The following is a 23,071-nucleotide window of genomic DNA, read 5'->3' as shown; positions in this document are numbered from 1 at the left end:
GTCATCTTATGCACTACCAAATATTGATTTTTTTGTACCTTCTATGTATCCGGCACCGTACTAAGTGAAATGACACTATAATGAACAGTATAAAATTCCTCAACTCTCAGGATACTCTTAGTCTAATGCAAGAAAATGACAAACATTTACAAAGCTCTCTGACAAGTGCTATAATAAAATTATGAATAGCAGTTTTTGAGAACATGGAGGAGGAGTGTCCAAATCTACCTGAAAAGAAAGGGGAGAATGGGTGACAGGGGGAAGATTCACAGAAGGCTTAGCATGTGATACGTGAGCAGTCTTGAAAGTTACATAGGAATTTTCCATTTGAACAAGGAGACAGGAAGCAGAAATTGCTAAATTCAATCTGTATTTTAACATCCTTATCCTATAGGAACTCTGCTACATTAGACAATGAGTTGATCAGTTACTTCTTGAAGCACTAGGTTCCTATTAAACTGCACTCTGCCCTCAGTATTCCTTTTACCTTTCAGGGACTCCTTCTGGGCCTGCCTCTTCCCCTTCAGTGTTGTTCTTCTCCAGGGTTCTGTTCTCTGTACACTGCTTTTCTTATTCTCTATTTATTTTTAACAATTCCATTTACTTTTGTGGTTTTCATTACTATGTTAAATGTTGGTGATTTCCAAACATATATTTCCATCCTGGACCTCTCCCCCGGGGTTCACACATCTGTGTGTGATCCACAAGCACCTCAAACTCAACATGTCCAAACCAGAGTCCTCCTCCCATGTTCATCACTTAGATGGAACTAGCTTTATCCACACAATCACCTATATTAGAAACCTGGGGGGTATTTCTGACTTCTTTGCCTTGTTGCATACATACAATCACCAAATCCTCAACTCTCTTAAACCATCTTAGTTCAGGTTCTCATTATTTACCTCTTTGACACATAATAACGCCTGACTCTAGTCGTTTTCTTTTAATCACTCATCAACTCTAATCACACCTACCACAATGATCTATAGCAAATACTAATAGGGCGATTAGCTTCCGGCACCAACAGCTTGAGCAATTCCACTGATCCAGTCCTTAGCAAAATTGGTGAAAACTAAAAACAAAACAAAAATTTTAAAGCCTCTGGAAATGGTCTTAAGGGGTAAAATAGCAAATGATGAATAATCTATTCAAGAACATCTATGAAAATTCAGTAAGAAAGGCAAGGAACTGTGATATTTGAACCAAGATCACACCTTCCCTCCCCATCAGCTCAGCAAGGCAAAGACTCCACTCCAGACTGTTTTCAGCCAAGAATACAGGACTCCCTCTCTACCCAATATCCTGACAGAAGGCTTTCCTCCTGGGGGAACAGGATATCAGTGATTTTCATCCTGCTCTCAGCTACCTGATATTGAGGCTAAGTCCCAGGCAAGTGTGGCTAAGAGACTGGGGCTCCCTTCTGCCTAACCCCCACTTGTGGAACAGAGACCCTACACCTTGGGTATAGCACACTGAGATATTGAGGCCCTGATCACTCTTGCCCTGACTTGTGATATGGTAGTTCCATGCTAGGACAGGTAAAGTGAAGACACCTGAGGCTGCTGCCCACCCACTCCACTGAGCAGGGTTGTCACTCAGAAAGAAGCTTGCCATTGTCCCCAACCCTCACTCCAGAACACTGACTCAGAGGTTTAACTTGGGGGAAGAAACAAACCATAAAAAAGATAAATCCTAATCTCTTTCCAAAGGAGCTAACTTCATTTGCAAGAGAGAATGAAAATTTAAGCCTAAAAGCACTTTCAAAAACAAAGGAGTTTGTGGTGAAAGGCAACTGGGAAGAGACTGAAGATACAGACTAAACTGTAGGCCAGCTAGTTTGCTGGAGAGAACAGAAGAATAAAAGAGCTAGGGAGAGCCCTTCCCAGGGTCAGAACAAAAATCACACACCAACCTCAGAAATTAATCTTTCAAAGGAGCCAGAGTTTGATGGGGTTAGTTTGTAGAGTGATTTATGCCCCAGGGCATTATTGAAAACAACAGAGCAATAGGCTTCAATTAGAGGACTTTAACAGCTGAATTTGGCCAGGGAAAGAGTAAGAGAAATCTACTGACATTGCAGAGTGATTGTGGGCATACCCAAAACTATGCCTCCCTCAGCAACATCAGAAGTTGAATACTGTGGGGTAAGGGAGAACGGCCTTCACTAAAATAACCCAGTTAGTCACTAAATAAAGAAATAGTAAAAATAACAAGCCCCAGGGTGGGGGCAGTATCCACAGTTGCTACAGTATAAAATATCCAGTTTCCAACAAAAAATTACAAGGTATGCATGAAATAGGAAAGTATAATCCATACACCAAAATAAAAATAGGCAGCACAAATTGCCTGTGAGAGACCAGATACAAAGATTATCAGAAAAAGTCACTGAAGTAACCATTTAGTTCACAGAACTAAAGGAAACCATGAGTAAGCAAGAAAAGGAAGGTATGATTACAATGTTGTATCAAATCCAGAATGTCAACAGAAAGAAATTATAAAAAGAATCAAATGGAAATTATAGGGTTGGAAAATATAGTTCCAAACTTTAAAAAATTCACTAGATGAGTTCAGCAGTAGATTAGAACTGGCACACACAAAACGAATAAGTGATCTTGAGGACAAAAATTATGCAAGCCAAAGAACAGAGAAAAAAGAATGAAGAAAAAGAGTCTCAGAGAAATGTGAGACACCATATAATGCACCAACGTACACATAAAGGGAGCACCAGAAAGAAAGGAGAGAGAGAAAGTAGCAGAAAAAAATATTCAAGGAAGTATGGCTGAAAACTTCCCAAATTTATTGAAAAACATTAACCTACACATTGAGGTAGCACACACACAAAAAAACACAAACAAACAAAAAACCCTCCAAGGATGATAAACACAAAGAGATTCAGAAACAGTAAAAATGCTGAAAGTCAAAGACAAGGAGAAAGTCTTCAAAGCAGCAAGAGAAAAATGAATCATTACTTACAAGGGAGTCCCAATAAGATTAAAAGTTGAATTCTCAGCAGAAACAACTGAGTTTAGGAGGGAGTGGAATAATATAGTCAAAGTGCTCAAAGGAAAAACACTGTCAACCAAGAATCCTGTATCCAGAAAAGCTATCTTTAAAATATGAAGGCAGCGGGGCTTCCCTGGTGGCGCAGTGGTTGGGAGTCCGCCTGCCAATGCAGGGGACACGGGTTCGTGGCCCGGTCCGGGAAGATCCCACATGCCGCGGAGCGGCTGGGCCCGTGAGCCGTGGCCGCTGAGCCTGCGCGTCTGGAGCCTGTGCTCCGCAACGGGAGAGACCACAACAGTGAGAGGCCCGCGTACCGCAAAAAAAAAAAAAAAAAAAAAAAAAAAAAAAAAAATGAAGGCAGCTAATGCAGTGCTGAGAAGAAAATTTATATTTGTAAATGCCTATAAGAAGAAAGAAATCAATACCTAACACTTCACCTAAAGACAGTGGGAAAAGAAGAGCAGACTAAACCTAAAGCAAGCAGAAGGAATGAAACAATAAAGATTGAGCAGAAACTAATGAAATACAGAATGGAAAGTAGAGAAAATGAATGAAACCAAAAGCTAGTTCTTTGCAAAGATCAACAAAATTGACAAATCTTTAGCTAGACTGACCAAGAAAAAAAAGATAAAATTCAAATTAATAGAATCAAAAATGAAAGAGGGGATATTACTACAGACCCAACTAAATAGAAGGGCTTATAAATAAATACAATGAATAACTGTATGCCAACAAATTACATAATGCACCTGAAATGGACAAATTCCTAGAAAGATACAAACTGCTAAAACTGATTCAAGAAGAAATAGGAAATCTGCATACAGCTAAAACACATGAAGAGATTGAATTAGTAATAAAAACGCAACTTACAAAGAAAAACCCAGACCCAGACAGCTTCATCACTGAATTCTACCAAACATTTAAAGAATACCAATTCTTCACAAACTCTTCTAAATAACAAAAGAGGAGGGAAGATTTCTCAACTCATCACAAGAAAAAAAGAAAAGCTACAAACCAGTATTTTTTATGTATGTGGATGTAAAAGTCCTCAACAAAATACTAGGAATCCAAATCCAGAAACATATAAAAAGAATTTTATACCATGACTAAGTGGGATGTATCCCAAAAATGCTAAACTGGTTCAACAACTGAAAATCAATTAATATATCAACAGAATTAAAATGAAAGTCACATGATCATCTTAATAGATGCAGAAAAAGCATTTGACAAAATACAACACCATTACATGATAAAAACAAACTGAGAAATGGAGTGGAACTTCCTCAACCTGATAAAGGGCATCTAAAAAACCACACAGCTAACTTCATGCTTAATAGTGAAAAATTAGATGCTTTCCTTCTAAGATCAGGCACAAGAATGTATGTTCTTCCCACTTCTATTTAATACTGTACTGGAGATTTTAGCCAGGACAATTAAGCTAGAAAAGGAAAAAGGCATCCATACTGGAAAGGAAGAAGTAAATCTATTTCTATTTGCAGATGACATGATCTTATATATAGAAAATTCTAAGAAATCTACTTAAAAATTATTAGAATAAAGAAGTCCAAAAGAGTTGCAGGATACAAGATCAATATACAAAAATCAGTTGTATTTCTATGAACTTTTAATGAACAGTCCAAAAATGAAATTAAGAAAACACTTCCATTTACAATAGCATCAAAAAGAATCAAATCCTTAGGAATAAATTCAACAAAAAAAGTGAAACAGATATACTCTGAAGACTACAAAACATTGCTGAAAGAAATTAGAGAACAACTCAATAAGAGAAAATGTCCCATGACTAGAAGAATTAACATTGTTAACACATTACTGACCAGGGGATTTTTGCAGAAACTAATGCCTGTGGCTGTAATACGTCTCCGGTCAAAAATGTGTTAAAGTTGCAATACTCTCAGAATTTATCTACTGATTCAAAGCAACTCCCACCAGAATCTCAGCTTATATCTTGGTAGAAATTGCAAGCTGATTCTGAAATTCATATGGAACCAGAATGGCCCAACAATCTTGGTAAAGAAAAACAAAGTGTGAAAAACATACTTCACAATTTCAAAACTTAATGAAACCAAACATAATAAATAAAGTGTGGTACAGAAAAAGGATGGACATATAGATCAATGGAATAGAACTGAGAGTCCAGGAATAAACCCATGCATCTCTGGTCAACTTAATTTCAACAAGGGTGGCAGGACCATCCAATAGTCTTTTTAACAAATGGTGCCGGGACAACTGGATAGCCACATGAAAAATAATGAAACTGTGCCCTTACCTCACAGCATATACAAAAATTAACACACCTTAGATCGATGGCATAAATGTAAGAGCCAAAACTATGAAACATTTAGAAGAAGACATAGGGGTAAAACTTGATGACCCTGAATTTAACAAAGGACTTTTTTAGATATAACACCAAAAGTACAAGCATCAAAAGAAAAAATAGGTAAGTTGGACTTCATCAACCTCAAAAACTTTTGTGCTTCAAAGGACAACATCAAGAAAGTAAAAGGACATAATAGAACAAAATATTTTCAAATCATATATCTGATTAAGTCACTGTATTTAGAATATATAAAGAACTCTTAATGTAACTGAGCAGGACCCTATGGGGCCTTCTGGGGAAAAAACCCCCACTGCCATGTCCTCTGCCTGCCTCTTGTTTGTAGAAAAGCAGTACTCTCCCAGGCCTCCCCCAAGTCACAAAAGCCTGGCTCAAGAATTAATGATTGAAAGGATGTGAACATGTAGTGACAAAAGTAGCAGTTGGGCCAGGAGAACTCGTAACAATTTAAACAGTAAATCAGCCATATGGCAGCCACAAAATGTTTAGTTCTTCCCTGAAGGACATAGGTAATAGTGTCTGATGCACATTCCTGAGTTGTTTTGCAGATACTAAAACTGCCACCAGAGGGAAAAAGCTAACTGCCTGATGACTAGACTCTAGGCATAACATATGCTGCTTGATTTTTTTTGAACTGGATTTTTTTTTTAATACAGCAGGTTCTTACTAGTTATCTATTTTATACATATTAGTGTATACATGTCAATCCCAATCTCCCAATTCATCCCACCACCACAACCCCCCACCCCCTGCTTTCCCCCCTTGGTGTCCATATGTTTGTTCTCCACATCTGTATCTCTATTTCTGCCCTGCAAACTGGTTCATCTGTACCATTTTTCTAGGTTCCACATATATGCATTAATGTACGATATTTGTTTCTCTCTTTCTGACTTACTTCACTCTGTATGACAGTCTCTAGGTCCATCCACATCTCTACAAATGACCCAATTTCATTCCTTTTTATGGCTGAGTAATATTCCATGGTATATATGTGCCACATCTCCTTTATCCATTCAGCTGTCGATGGACACTTAGGTTGCTTCCACAACCTGGCTATTGCAAATAGTGCTGCAGTGAACATTGTGGTACATGACTCTTTTTGAATTATGGTTTTCTCTGGGTATATGCCCAGTAGTGGGATTGCTGTGTCATATGGTAATTCTATTTTTAGTTTTTTAAGGAACCTCCCAAAGCTGGACATAAGCTGTTCCATCTTGCAGAATTCCAGAACTGGCCTCAGGAAATGGGAACAAATTGACCCTGGAGTTAAAGATTAACTGTGCTTAAAACAATCAAGATGACACTGACCAGACCACCACACGACCAGTTTCAAGATGGTTGTCAGAGTTGACTGTGCTGTTTTGCACGTAGCCCCCTGCCTGCACACCCTTGAAGCTTTCCCTTATAAGTTCTTACCCCGGATCAGCAACGGGGAAATGGTTTTGGGGACGTTAGTCCACCATGTTCCCAGGTTGCTGGCTTCCTGAATAAAGCCTCTTTCTTTTTCTACCAACACTTGTCTCTTGAACATTGACTTTGGGGCAATGAGAAGCTGAACCTGAGTTCAGTTCCAGTTCCAGCTGGTAACATTACAATTCAGTAATAAAATGAAAAATAACCCAATTAATAATGGGCAAAGGATCTGACTAAGCATTTCTCCAAGGGACATATATAAATGGCCAATAAGCACATGAAAAAGTTCTCAACATCACTAGTCATGAGGGAAATGCAAACCAAAACCATAATGAGATACTACTTCACATTCACTAGGATAACTCTAATTAAAAAATAGAAATTAACAAATGTTAGCAAAATGTAGAGAATTTGGAACCCTCCTATGTTCCTGGAGGGAATGTAAAATGCTGCAGCCACTTTGGAAACATACTGGCAGTTCCTCAAAACATTAAACATAGAGAGGTACAATATGACCCAAAAATTCCACTCCTAGGTATATACTTAAGAGAAATGAAAAAATATGTCCACACAAAAATTTGGACATGAGTAGGTATAGACATAACACTGCAATTAGCCAAAAGATTGAAGCAACCCAAATGTCCATCAACTGATGAATGAACAAAATATATATCAATAAAACGGAATAGTAAAATGGCCATAGAAAGGAGTGAAGTACTGATACATGTTACAACATATATGAACCTTGAAAATATTATGCTAAGCGAAAGAAGCCAGTCACAACAGACCATACAGTATGATTCCATTCATATGAAATGTCTAGAACAGGAAAAATCTATAGAGACAGAAAGGACATTAAGTGCTTGCTTAGGGCAGGGAGAAGAGGTTGGGAGGATAGTCATGTGATATCTAGAAAGTAAGGGGTTTATTTTTGAAATGATGACAATATTCTAAAATCGTGGAAATTGTTGCACATATCTGTGAATATACTAAAAAAACACTGAATTGTATATTTTAAACGGGTGCACTGCATGGCATTTGAATTACATCTCAGTAAGGCTGTGAAAAAACAGTTAATGCTAAAATATGAAACACTTATCAAAGATCACTAAAATTACAAATACTAATGAGATGATTTCAATTTTTTCTTCATGAAATCTTTTCATGGCTCACTGCTGCCCATAGAATAATGCCCATGGTCCTTATGATGTTATTGTAGGCTGGGCCCCGCCTACCTCTTCAGTCTCATCTATAGTCAGCCTTCTATCTCTCGCTCTACCGTATATCAATACCAAACATTCTGTTTTCCCACATATGCTTGTCTGTTTCTGATCCTCATAACCTTGCTTATGCTCTATAACCTCTACCAGGAATTCCAGAATTGGCTAATTCCTATGCCGTCTGAACTCAGGTCTCATCTCCTTCAAGAAAGTTTCCCACCCCAGCCTTGACTTACGTAGGTTTTCCCCTCTGTACCTCCATAAGACCTCGATCTTTACACTTAATGTTATAATAATTGTATGGCTTTTTCTTTCACTAAACCATGAGCAAATTGAGGGCAAATACATGTTTTTAATCTCTAGCACATAGCATAATATTCAATATGTGTATCTATCATAGGTTTAAATAAATACCAGTAAATGCAAAAGCAGAGACATAAGGGATATTTGGGGTTCAAGGAACTGCAGGAAATCTGACTGAGAAATGAACTGATGCCTGAAATTCAGGCAGTGACAAGCAGATATGAAGAAAATAAAGGGATTAAGGAGAGATGCAATAGTAGAAATGATAGGAAATTGGTAATTAACATTGGGTACATGGAGTGAGGTAAATGGAATCAAGGATAATTCCCAGTTCCCAGGATCTTCAGATTAAAGCAGGCGGATGCCATTATCAGAGATTTTTAAAAATTCATGGAAGAACAGGTTTTATTGTGTGAGCACTGGTGTTGTAGGAAATGGTGACGTATGGGTAGGAATGATGACTGACTTTTGACGTCTTGAATTTGAGATGTCAAGAGCACAATCAACTAGAGATGTCTGGTGAGCAACTAGAAATAAACAAATGTAGGTGTGAGAACCAGAAGAAGGTCCTGGCTGGAGATACAGACTTGGGAATCATTGATTTACAGGTGAATTTTTTTTTTTTTTTTTTTTTTGCGGTACGTGGGCCTCTCACTTGCTCTGGCCTCTCCTGTTACGGAGCACAGGCTCCGGACGCGCAGGCTCAGCAGCCACGGCTCACGGGTCCAGCTGCTCCGCGGCATGTGGGATCTTCCCGGACCTTCCCGGACCGGGGCACGAACCCGCCTCCCCTGCATCGGCAGGCGGACTCTCAACCACTGCGCCACGAGGGAAGCCCTTTCCAGGTGAATTGAAACTGTTACCTTAATGTGTAGAATGAGAAGGAAAGATTCACTTAAAAGGTAGGGTTCAGAATTTAACACAATACTCCAGACATGGTCTGTTAAGCACAAAGGACTATGAGATATGGACCTCTCATCTCACTCCATCCAGATGCTGCATTTCTATTGTAGCTTAGGGTTGCATTGGCTGTCTTAGCAGTACTGACTTGATACTGATCAGTGAACACATTTAAGTCTTATTCACAGAGGCTGCTCCACAGTTGGTTTTCTGCATTTAAGTATATAATTTGCATCTTATTAGATTTGACCATCACTCTGGTATATTCAGATCACATCATATCTTGATTCTGTCATTTAATGTATTTACTATCCTTCCCAATTACTTGGCACCACAGATTTTATAAATATGCCTTTGTTACAACATGCAAAACTTTAGTAAACTACTGGAAGGATCAGACTGAGAATAGATTCCTCACTGGAAATCTCTTCAGAACAGCAGTCTATTAATCGTTCTCTTTGGGTGCGGCCATTCAAGCAACTAATAATTCCCCTCAATTGTACTAACAACTAGACACATTTCTCTATTTTTTCCACGTATACCTCATTCTATACCTAGTCAAATATCAAATCTCATTGATGAATTTCAGATTGACTTGTTTAGTGAATTTCCCTGATATCAAAGGGTATTAGGTTATACCGGTATGACTTATTTTTAGTAAGCTAAAATTGGACCCCAGTGATCATTTCGTCTAGTGGCTCACAATCTATGCTTTTAATAAATCATTCTAGAATTTGCCTCAGGATCAACGTCAGGCTCACTCTTGTCTCTTAAAAATTGAGATGCTTTCGGTCTATTTCTAATTTTCCATCACCCAGTTTGGAATGAGGGAGATACTGAAACATTTAGTTCTATGAAACATGCTTGTAAAAAAACAATGTTAATAAAAAGTAGATACCGATGGTAGCCTTCAGGGCTGTTAAGTGATGAAGTATCTGCCAATGCTCTGGAGATGTCATTCATCTGAGCCTGGAAACTGGGATGCAACTCATGTGAGGGGTTCCTAGATTCTTCCTGCATAGCAAAGCAGTCAGGGGAAAGCAAATTCTAACTGGTTCAAAGGATCAGTCACAAGAATTAGCCAGCCATCAACAACATAGTACACAGGACAGAATACTGGGCTCCCATCTTTGCTGCACTCTGACAGAGATATACGTCTTGCCCCTTCTCTTGGGAAGAAGCAATTAAGAGCATGTACAAGGTAAAACACAAGTGATCAGAGATAATCATCCTACCTTTTGGCAACCCATACCTTGACTCCTATCAGATACATAATCCTGGAACTGTTTTTATTCGTTTGTTTATTTTTGGCTACATCGCACGGCTTACGGGATCTTAGTTCCCCAGCCAGGGATTGAACCTCGGGCCCTTGGCAGTGAGACTGCAGAGTCCTAATCACTGGACCACCAGAGGATTCCCAATCCTGGAACTGCTGAACATCACATGGATTGTGGACCAAAGTCACAATTACAATTTTAATCATAGCAGTTACAATGAATATACTTATTGAGTAAAGCATATGAGAACTCAGGACGTGAAATAATAAGTGATTAGAGTAGACTGAATTTGATCAAGAAAAAGTTTTTGGAGGAAGCGAGTTTTTTTTACAAATAAAAATTGTACTTGTTTAAGGTATACAACTTGATGTTTTGATATGCACAGTGAAATGATTACTACAGTCAAGCTAATTAACATATCCATCCCTTCACATAGTTACCTCTGTGTGTGTGTGTGTGGTGTTTGTGGTGAGAGCACCTGAAAAACTCTTAGCAAATTTCCAGTAAATCACAAAAGTAGGTGATTTTTTTTTTTTTTTTTGCCACACGGCAGGGCATGTGGGATCTTAGTTTCCCAATCAGGGGCCGAACCCATGGTCCCTGCAGTGGAAAGGCAGAGTCTTAACCACTGGACCACCAAGGAAGTCCCAAGTAGGTGATTTTTTGAGCAGGTTTCAAAGGAAGGGAGGGACTCAGATTCAAAGACCACAGTGCAGGTGGGGGATCTGACCAGGAGCAAAACCCAGAGGAGGGAGAAGCTGGCTGTACTGGGAAGGGTGGAGACAGCAAGTAATTGGGTACTTCTAGAGCTGCAAATCAGGAATCCTGGGAGGATGGGAGCAATGCAGAGAAGCAGAGCTGCAGAGGTTCTATAGGATGGTCTGGGAGGGAGGGGTACAGGCAATGCCAATGACAGGTTTCAGACTCTCCCACTATTGTTGGTTACAAGGTGCCAAGTAGACAGTAAGTAAGAAGCATCATTCACCATGTATCTCAGGACTTAAATTGGTGTCTGGAGCACTGGATGCTGAATGAATGAAATATGAACTAATTTGATAAAGTTACATCCTATCTTTCCATCAAGTTCAAATTCCTCACAGCCATTTTTGTTCTCTCCTTTTCCATGTGAAAATAATTCTCATTGACAGAGAACACAGGTGTCAAGTAAGGGTTGAGTAACTGATTTCTTTTGGCATTTATAAAATATTACCTAATATACCTCAGGAAGCAAAATATCTCTTTCTTGACCACTTTATCGCTCTGCATGTAGCTTTAATAGGGTGATCAATTTATCCTGGTTTGCTTGGGACTGTCCCAGGCTTAGCACTGAAAGTATCGTGTCCTGGGAAACCCCTCAGTTCTGGGAAAACAGGATGGTTGGTCATCCTAGCTTTAAAACTCCTTATTTGTATTCCTAACATTTGTTGAAGGCCTCAGTTAAGTTGGGACATTAGCCTCCCAGAATCTTCATATTGGTCTGTTCGTCTCTCTCCTGTATGGTCTCATCACCCCAGCCCCTTCCTATGGAATCTCAGGAAACACTCATTTCTTTGAGTATGTCCTCCATTCATCATTACTGGCATCAAAATTTTAAAGACATTTTCCTAGCAGTAACTCCATTTTACAATGCTAAATTAATCTAGCACTTCAGTGTATATCATTACATTGTATCTAGAATTCAAGGAACATAACTGTATTAGTTCCCTAGGGCTGCCATAACAACGTACTACAAACTGGATGTCATAAAAAACCAGAAATTTATTCACTCATAGTTCTGGAGGCTAGAAGTCCAAAATAAAAGTGTCAACATGGTCATGTTCCCTCCAAAGTCTCTAAGGAAGAATACTTCCTTGTCTCTTCTAGCTTCTGGTGGTTGCTGGCAATCCTTGGCATTCCTTGGCTATAGCAGCATTGTTCAAATCTCTCCCTCCATCATCACATGGCCATCTTACCTTTGTGTGTGTATGGTCCAAATTTCCCTCCTCTTATAAGAGTACCAGTCATTGGATTAGGGGCTACCCCCTACTCCCGTATGACTTCATTTTAACTTGATTACATCTGGAAAGACGCTACCTCCAAATAAGGTCACATTCACAGTTTCCAAGTGAACATGAATTGGGGGAGGGGCACTATTCAACCCAATACAATAACCTACAGTAATTCATACAATAATTCTAACATTATCAATAGGATGTCAAATCATTTCTCCATGTCCTCCGTTCAATAGTTCTGTATTCATTCTTAATTATACCACTTAATCATAATCATCATTATACTTCTCAGCTGTCTCTTCATTATCATGGCAGATCCAGCTTTTGGTTTCCAGAAATTCTATTTAAGTTCTGTGATTATCAGTCAAGCAGTGTACTCTCTCTGCCAGTTGTGTTTCTGAAGATTTTGTATAAATTCAACTGCTGCAGTTTAGAAGCTGGTATCCTTAATATACAGCTCTTGATTTAGCTTAATACATAGGCTTTTCACCAATTCCACTGGACTCTGAAGTATAAATATCTTCAATCATACATATCATAAATGAAAAACATGAGGGAAAAAAACCCTTCTTGGTTCTTCAGCTCTATCCTCTGCCAATCCACTTTCAAAATAACATCCCATTTCTGTATGCATCAGCGTGTCATGAAAACATTAAATTGCGTTCTTTCAAGGCCAAAGTCGAGAGGCAATTCTGTGGTCTTCCTAGTCATATTCTCATATTCAGAATAGAAAATCTGTGATTTTTCTGACTTTTCAATTCATGTATTTTTATGTGTCATTTTACCAGTACCACTCAGTCAAATAATACTCCAAGGTAAATCATATTGATTTGAATCATGCATCTTCATATCAGGAAGTTACTTCTACAGGTTAAATTAATTTTGTCACCTACAAAGTACAGTTTTTACAAGACATTTCAAGGTTTCCAAACCTGGCTGTTTCCATCATTTTCATTTTGTTTGAAAAATATACATCGATTTGAATTTTCAGCTGGAGTGCTCACCTTTTTATATGTTCTCCAATAACTTTTATCTTGATTGGTTGACTTGGACACAACATAAGTCACAATTTGGCTACGCAAAACAATGCTCAATACAAAGCAATGTGTTTGGGCTGTTAGGACACAGATCAATGTCTTATAAATTGCATCTTCAAAAGTCATATAACTCTATCTACATGATAAACAGAATTAATAGTTCAAAATAGATGACAGGAAGTTAATTGCTATTGCAACATAAATTTGTACTGTGGTGTATTTGTGTCTGCTGAGTGAACAAGACAGAACATACTCCCATGGCTGGGAACTTATATTTCTTACACTAAGACCCTAATGCATCTTTCGTTCTCTGCTAACCACTAGTCTGACAGTAGAATACCAAAGGCTTAGTTAATCTCTCCAAGTCTTGGTTTGCAAAATATAAAAATAGTAAAACTAAACAAACAAAAACCAAACTAAACCCTGGAATGTTTTCCTTACCAAGAAAAAGTATAGCCAAGAATTTCGAAAAACAATGAAATCAATGATATAAAATTACTTACTACTTGAGGGAGGCTATGGACACAAGGTATCAGGCCCTGTGAATATTCCGTGAAAGACTATATACATGGGTCAGGACTATTTAGAGGGCAAAAAAAGATTTCTTTCTTGCTGGAAAATTGGATTAATTGAGAGTAGAAATCTGGGCACACCGCTTGGATTCTAAACCCAGCTTAACTACTTACTAGCTGTATGAGTTTTGACAAGTAATTTAATTCCTCGATACTTCAGTTTCTTCATTTTAAAAACACTGGTGAAATCATAAAACCCAACTTACGTTGTTGTTAGGATGAAATGCTATACTATAGGTAGAGCCCTTGGAATAGCATCTGGCACAACGTAGGAAGTCAATAAACGTTAACCAGTCATACTACAGGTGGTGGTCGTACTATAGTAACAGTAGTAGTAGTAGCAACAATCATAGGTAGTGATAGTATAGTATCTTTAGAATTATTGCTCTTAGTTGCCTTTGACCATGAATCAAAAAAGTAGGGGGTACCATCTATGTCAATGATAAGGACACTTCTCTTAACCCAAACACCTTCCCAAGAAGACAATCTCCAAAATCTGTGGTAAAGCATGGAAAAGCAGTAACTTCAGAGATTATTATTTCTCACCTTTCAGAGATAAGTGGGGGGAGAATTGCAAGGAACCAGGTGCATGCTGTGGGAGTGTTTTCTGGCTCTAGATTGGATTGGATTGTTTTATTACTGGTTATTATTCTTGTGGTTGCTTTTTTTTGTAGAAAAATGGAATCTCACCTCTTGGAGAGAGATCAAGAGTGGCAGCAGCCAGGGATGTTGTCTTTGTGACAATGATGAAAAAAAGGCAAAGGGAGAAGAAATAAAGCCTCGGGGGTGTCCTACAGATAGTGGTGGGTCTGTATTCTGCCTAACCTGTGCCCAACAAGGGAAGGTCAAAATACTTTGGGGGGGGGGGGCACTGAGTAGCCAAGAAGACCAAGCAACAAGAGAGATGGTAAGAAGAAGGCACAGTTGACTGAACATTCTCTGAGGATTTTTTTTTTTTTTTTTTTTTGTAGGGAGACAAGCCAGGTAAATTCTTTGGTGGAATGAAGGGTCAGGCTGAGCTTGAAACTGAGAAGGAAGTATCCACATGACGTTGGGACTCTCCTGGACACAAGTGAACAGAACTTTCTATTATGATTTCTCCTGGCATTCCTCCCTCCCCCCAGCCTATGTTACATTAAAGAGCGCTGCAAAATGTTGGCTTGGCCAAAAAGTTCGTTCGGGTTTTCCGTAACGTCTTACAGAAAAACCTGAACGAACTTTTTTGGCCAACCCAATATATCCCTATTCTTCCTATACTGATTACAATCAGAGACAGTTAATCACTTCCCCCAAGGTTCTAGATTATACAGCTGAACCATTCAATGGTCCTCAGACCTTAGTACAGCAACATCTACCTGGGAAGCTTTTTGAAAATATATAACCCTGGGTCCTACCTTGTAGAAATTCTGTTACAACAGTAGTTTTGGGGTGAGGTGGGTCTTAGGAGTCTGCATTTCTTTTTACCAGTTCCTTAGGCAAGTCTGATGAAAGTGATTCATAGACCACATTTTGAGAAACAATGACATATCCCTGGATCTCAGAGGTGACTTGCAATTCCCTAGCTGTCCCAAAATGTTTACTCTCATGGCCACAATTCCTGAAACTTTACCACTGGAGTAATGCTTTTTCCCTCTGTGGAAGCACACTTCCTTTAGGGAACATCTCAGAATCTCCTATGGGGCTTTTTCAAATTGCCTCTGAGACTTTGTCTCATTCCCCTTTATTGAGAATCACTGCCACTAACTGAGCCACTGTTACTTATGAATGTATGCTGTATCCTTAGTTGTGTTGGAGAGGAAAAGTATTATTTACAGTACTAATATCTAACAATTTCTAACTATGTACTGCTTGCAAAGCACTATGATAATCACTTAATAAAAATAAATAAATAAAAACTATCATTATCCCCAACTGACAGATAAGGAAACTGAGGATTTGAGGGGTTAAGTAAGGACTTGTGAGAGGTACACATGTGTTAGTGATATAGCAGAGAAAATGTACTTCTCTATGTTATCAAATTCTATGTTCTTGCCACACTGCAAGAGTGCTTTGGAGATACATTCCAGTGGGGTAAGCAATCCCTCTCCAAGAGCCTCATATAAAGGGCAATGAACCCTGAGAAGATTAGCATAATGCATCACTGACACCTCAGGGACCCAGGATAGCAAGTGAGTTGGCCCTGCCAGGTTATTATCTTTTGTAAATAATTTCTGCTTGTCTGGGCAGGGTGAACAAGTGAAGGGCAAAACTTGATAGAGAGGAAAGAAATGTGCTAATTCAACTTGTCTGAAGTTTTACATCAAAATTAAAGTTTCAACTTCAAAGCAATGGACGTGAGTGCCTGAGAATTTATCAGACACACTCTAATGTCTTGAACAGCTGTAAGAAGAGCAAAATGCAAGTTTGGGCAAAAATCCCTTTCAGAGCCCTGTCTGGAGAGCAGATACGAGCCTGGAGTTTCCCCCTGCACTGAATTGTGTGGAAGATGACTAACAACAGAAATCTTCGGGGCAACCGATAAAGGTACATAGGCTTCCGGGCTTCCCAGCTGCATTGCACACATGTCCCCTCCAACTCCACTAGTTCAAGAGGTATTTCAATAAACCCTCATTTAAGTCAAATGAGGTTGTTCTCAATGGAGTCTTCTTGAATAATTGAAGGTTGATCAGAAAACCTGTTTGGCTTCAGACTTCATTATAGCACCAATTCTAGAATATTCATTGCATTTTCTTGCAAAGAATGATACAATGGGGAACTCCCTGGCGGTCCAGTGGTTAGGACTTGGCGCTTTCACTGCTGGGAACTAATATCCCACGAGCTGTGTAGCATGGCCAAGAAAAAGGAAAAAGAAGAAAGAAAGAATTACACAATAGATATAATCATCTTTCTCTTCCGACTAAGGATATTATAGGGCACCCGCATGATGATCATAAATGCTGATGATAACTGTTTGTAAAAGTTACCCTGAAAAGATGCCCAAACAGTGAAGAGATTGGCATGATGCCAGGGAATGCCACCTAGTTTCCCATACAGGTCCTCACCAAGAGGCATCACTCTAAGTTCATCACAGTCCAAGGTTTATTCTCCTACTGCCAGGCTTGAACAAATAATTTTATTAAGTTGCAAATATAAGTACAACTCTCAAGCTTGGAATATTAAGCCAATATCATAGATACTGACTTATATAATCAGAATATCAAAGTGTTAATTTTTATTGAAGGGTAGCAGAATTTGCCACATCAAAATATGCGGCTGGCATAATGATTGTTTTGAGCTGACTGTTTTCAGGAACAGTAGAGACAGGAGACATTCTGAAAATAGAGTAGAAACCTTTCTGTAAGGTAAATTTACATTTGGAAAGGAAATTTCCATTTGTAAGGGCGTCTCTCTCTGTACAAGGAAGGGAAGGATGACTAAATCATGAGAAAAAAAAATCAATGGAGAAGGCACTGACTGCTGTGTAACAAACCTTACCCTTGTTTACCACGCTTTTCCTGGCAATCTCCACATAACTGTTCTACTGCTGTCCCCTTCACCCCACACCCCCACTTTTCTTCTTTGCCTTTAGTTGAAGATGGTATTTAAGCCAGAGTTCGAAGCCATTCCTCCACAGAAGGTACACAATTGGACCTCAGTTGAGCAAAGCCATACTAAAACAAAGTAAGAATTGTGGAAATTAGAAGTTATTCATAGCAACCTATTCTTAAGGACAGATCTGAGAGGGGGCGTCTATGGACATCCAAAGGTATCACGGCCTAATTCTATCTGGTTTTTAGCAAGAGAGTCTGGAATTTCAGTTTCCCCTACATATAAGGAAGTACTCGGAAAGGATCTGTGCTCAAGCATTTTCCACACCTAGAGGCTTTCACCGTGTGATATATGCTAATTTGCTATGTGGTTAACAGGTGTGGGACACTCTTAATATATACAGTTGACCCTTGAACAATGTAGGGGTTGGGGTGCTGACCCCCTGTGCAGTTGAAAATCCAAATGTAACTTTATAGTCGGCCCTCCATATCCATGGCTCTGCATCTACAGATTCAACCAACTGCAGATCGTGTAGTACTGTAGTATTTATTGAAAAAAGTTCACATATAAGTGGACCCACACAGTTCAAACCCATATTGTTCAAAGGTCAGCTGTAGTATTTATGTAGAAATGATCTGGCAATGTAACCTAAATGGATACTGGCAAGGGGAAAGACAAGCCACATGATTGTTTATTGGCAAACAATGGTTCTACAAAGATCTCTCTCTGTCTAATAGGTAATTCCAGCAGAGCGAAACCAAATAAAAAATACTCTAATCCAGCTATGTAGAACACTGACAAGGAGACCCACTTGCTTCTCACCCCATCCAGAATACTGAGGTGTGCTGCATGACTGTGGGGTGGGGAGCAGCTGAGAAAATAGCATCCTCAGCTCCTGGAGGGTATCAAAGAGGCATGGATTCAATGAACCATATCTCAGGCTCCATCAGCAATCCTGCCTACGAGCTGCTGAGGACATCTAAGCTGTGGATTCCCCCCAGCTGGCCCACAGGCACTCGCAACACTCCACGTGTCCCACCCCCACAATCCACCCACCCCATGGCTAGCTCCCCATGAATGCCCCCAAGGGTGGTCAGAGAGAGCCTTTGCAAATGTCTCTTGAGCATGTGCAGAAAGTCAGCCTGATGCTGTGGGAATGGGAGAAAGCATACAAATGTGTGTACTCAGCAACACCTTAGGGAAAGCAAATAGAGGCTGTCAGCACCCAGTCTGGCTCTGCAAGAATGAGACGAGGCATACAATCTTAAGAGTTCCCCCACAAGTGAGAACAAGAATTATGGAGCAGGCATATACATATGAAAGTTCTGGGAAGGCCTCAGAACCCCTAACAGGGCTGATGGAAGGTATTTCTCTCTTAAAGCAAGTCAGTAAAGACTGGTAATTACTGGAAAAGGTGACTGCTTCTCCGAATGTGAAGACAACAATGCAAGACTCCAAGGAACAGGAAAATTCAAGGAAATACGATGCCAAAGAAATATAGTTTTCCAAGCCAACTATAAAGAAATGGAGATCTGCAATTTGTCCAGTAAAGCTTTCAAAATAGTTATTCTCAGGAAGCTCAGTGAACTGCAAGAAAACATGGAAAGGCAATTCAAAAAAACCATGAAACTAATACACAAAAAACCATCAAGATTTACAGAGAGAGAGAAATCATGAAAAAGAAACAAACAAAAATCTGGAGTTGAAGAATACAATGAATGAAATGAAAAATGCAACAGATTATATCAACAGCAGACTAGATCAAGCAGAAGTAAGAATCTGTGAAATAGAAGTTATTTGAAATTATCCAGTCAGAGGAGAAAAAAGAAAAGGAGTGAAAAAGAATGAAGAAAGTCTACATAAAGTATGGTATACCATTAAGAGAAACAGCCTGTGTACTATTGGAGGCCCAGAAGAGAGGGAGAAAGGGGCAGAAAACTTTTTTAAAGAAATAATGGCTGAGAACTTCCCTAATCTGTGGAGAGATTTGGACATTCAAGTTCATGAAGCTCATAGGTCTCCCCAAAATTTCACCTTGAAAGATCTTCTCCAAGACACAACATAATAAAACTGTCAAAAAGCAAAGACAAAATTTTTAAAGACTCAGGAGAAAAATATTCTTCAAATGCAAGGGAACTCCCACAAGTTTACCAGTGGATTTCTCAGCAGAAACCTTGTAGGCCATGAGAAAGTAGAATGATATATTCAAAATGCTGAAAGAAAAAACCCTGCTAATCAGGAATACTTTACCTGACAAAGTTATCCTTCAGAAATGAAGGAGAGAGAGACTTTCCCAGACAAATAAAAGTTTACAAGTGCATCACCACCAGACCTACCATAAGAGAACTGCTGTAAGCAAGTTCTTAAAGCTGAAACAAAACACCCTAATTAGTAACATGAAAACATGAAAGTATAAAACACACTGGGTAAAGGCAAGTATATAGTCAAATTTAGAATAATTTGTTAATGGATACACAATATAAAAAATGAAAATTATGACATTAAAAACATAAAATGGTGGGAAGAGAATAAAAGTGAAGAGTTTTGGGATGCATGATACTCAAAGGTAAAAGGCTGAAAGCCTTACCTCTAAGATTAGGAACAAAGTTGCCCACTCTCACTGTTCCTATTCAATATAATACTGGAAGTCCTAGCCAGGCAATTAGGCAAGAAAAAGAAATAAAAACATATACAAATTAGAAATAAATAAAATTGATTCTTTTTGCAGATGATATCTCACATATTAAAGATCCTAAAACTCCACCAAAAAAACTGTTAAAAACTAATCAATAAATTCAGTCAAATTTCTGGACAGAACATCAACATACAAAATTCAGTTGCATTTCTATATACTAGCAATGAACTACCTGAAAAGGCAAGAAAGAAAACAATCCTACTGTGTGATCTCACTTATATGTGGAATATAAAAAACCAAACACATGGGTACAGAGAACAGATTGGTGGTTGCCAGAGGCAGGCGGTGGGGGTGGGGTGGGGTGGGGTAGGAGCCAAAATGAGTGAAGGTGGTCAAAAGGTACTAACTTCCAGTTATGAGACAAATAAGTCCTGGGGATGTAATAATGTACAGCATGGTGACAATAGTTAACAGTGCTGTACTGTACAGTTGAAAGTTGCTAAGAGAGTAGATCTTAATCCTCATCACAGGAAAAAGATCTGTAACTATGTGTGGCAATGGATATTAACTAAACTTACTGCCATAATCATATTGCAATATATAAATATATCAAATCATTAAGTTTTATACCTAAAACTAATACAATGTCAATTATACCTCAATTTAAAAATGAAAACAATCACATTTACAATAGTATCAAAAACAATAAAATCAGTAGGAATATATTTAACCAAGGAGGTAAACGAAGTATACACTGAAAACTATAAGACACTGATTAAAAACAAAAATTAAAGATACACAAAAAGTGGAAACATATCCCATGTTCATGGATTGAAATAATTAATACTGTTAAAATGTCCATACTACCCAAGTCATCTGTAGATTCAATGCAACACCTATCAAAATTCAATGACCTTTTCCACAGAAATAGAAAAAAAAAATCCTAAAATGCATCAAGAACCACAAATAGACACACCAATCTTAAGAAAGAAGAACAAAGCTGGAGGCATCAAACTTCTGATTTCAAACTATATCACAAAGTTATCATAATCAAAACAACATGGTGCTGGCATAAAAAGACACAAAGACCAATGGAATGGAATCTAGAGCCCAGAAACACAACCATACATATACAATCAACTAATCTTTGACAAGAGAGCCAAGAATACTCAATGGGGAAAGGTAACTCTCTTTGATAAATGCTGGGAAAACTGGAAATCCACATATAAATGAAACTGGACTCCTATTTTATACCACTCACAAAAACTAACTCGAAATGGATTACTTAAATGTAAGACCTGAAAACATAAAACTCCTAGAAGAAAATATAGGAAAAAAGCTCCTTGGCATCAGCCTTGGCAACAGTATTTTGCATATGACACAAAAAAGGACAAGCAACAAAAGCAAAAATAAATGAGTGGGATTACATCAAACTAAAAAGCTTCTGCACAGCAAATGAAACAATCAACAAAATGAAAAGCAACCTACAGATTGGAAAAAAATATTTGCAAACCATTTATCTGATATGGAGTTAATATCCAAAATATAAAAGAAACTCATATAACTCAACAGCAAAAAAGAAAATAATTTAGAAAGTGGACAGAAGACCTGAATAAACATATATCAAAAAAGACACAAAATGACCAACAGGTACATGAATAGATGCTAAAAATCACTTATCATCAGGGAAATGCAAATTAAAACAATGATATATCACCTTGCACCTGTTAGAACGGCTATGACAAAAAGGACAAGAGATAACAGGTGTTGGTGAGGATGTTAAGAAAAGGTAACCTCTGTACACTATTGGTGGGAATGTAAATTTGTACAGCCATTATAGAAAATAGTATGGAGCTTCCTCAAAAACTTGAAAACAGAACTAGCATATGATCCAGTAATACTACTCCTGGGTATATGTCTAAGGAAATGAAATCCAGATGCCACAGAGATATCTGCACCCCCAAATTCATTGCAGCATATTTCACAATAGCCAAGTCATGGGAACAATTTAAGTGTCCATCAATGGATGAATGGATAAACAAGATGCAGTGTGTGTATATATATATATATATATATATACACACACACACACACACACACACAACAGAATAATAGTCAGTCATAAAAAAGAATGAAATCTTTCCATTTGCAACAACATGAATGGACCTTGTAGGTTTCATGCAAAATGAAATAAGACAGACAGAGGAAGACAAATACTGTATGATCTCACTTATATGTGGCATCAAAATAAGCTGAACTCATAGAAACAGACAGTAGAATGGTGGTTGCCAGGGGCTGGAGGCTGGGAGGAAATGGGGAGATGTTGGTCAAAGGGTAAAATCTTCCAGTTAAAAGATGAATAAGTTCTGGGGATCTAATGTAAAGCATGGTGACTATAGTTAACAATAGTGTATTATAGACTTCAAAGTTTCTAAGAGAGTAGGTAACAAATGTTCTCCCATAAAAAAAGGTAATTATATTAGGTGATCTATGTGTTAAACTAACCTTATCTGGTAAGCGTTTTACAGTATATATGTGCACCTACACATGACATTATATATTTTAAACTTACATTATATATGTTATTTATCAATAAAGTTGTGGAAAAATGGCCCTAAGACCTTAACAGACACCTCACCAAAAAAGATATACAGATGGCAAACAGACATATGAAAAGATGCTCTACATGGGATTTATCCCAGGGATGCAAGGATTCTTCAATATATATGAATCAATCAATGTGATAAACCACATTAACAAGCTGAAGAATAAAAACCATATAATCTCAATAGACACAGAAAAAGCTTCTGAAAAAGCTTCTGACAAAATTCAACAC

Source organism: Orcinus orca, chromosome X, assembly GCF_937001465.1.
Source record: "Orcinus orca chromosome X, mOrcOrc1.1, whole genome shotgun sequence".
NCBI classification, from domain to species: Eukaryota; Metazoa; Chordata; class Mammalia; order Artiodactyla; family Delphinidae; genus Orcinus; species Orcinus orca.
The sequence above is the reverse complement of the archived record's forward strand: the minus strand, read 5'-3'. Positions refer to the sequence as shown.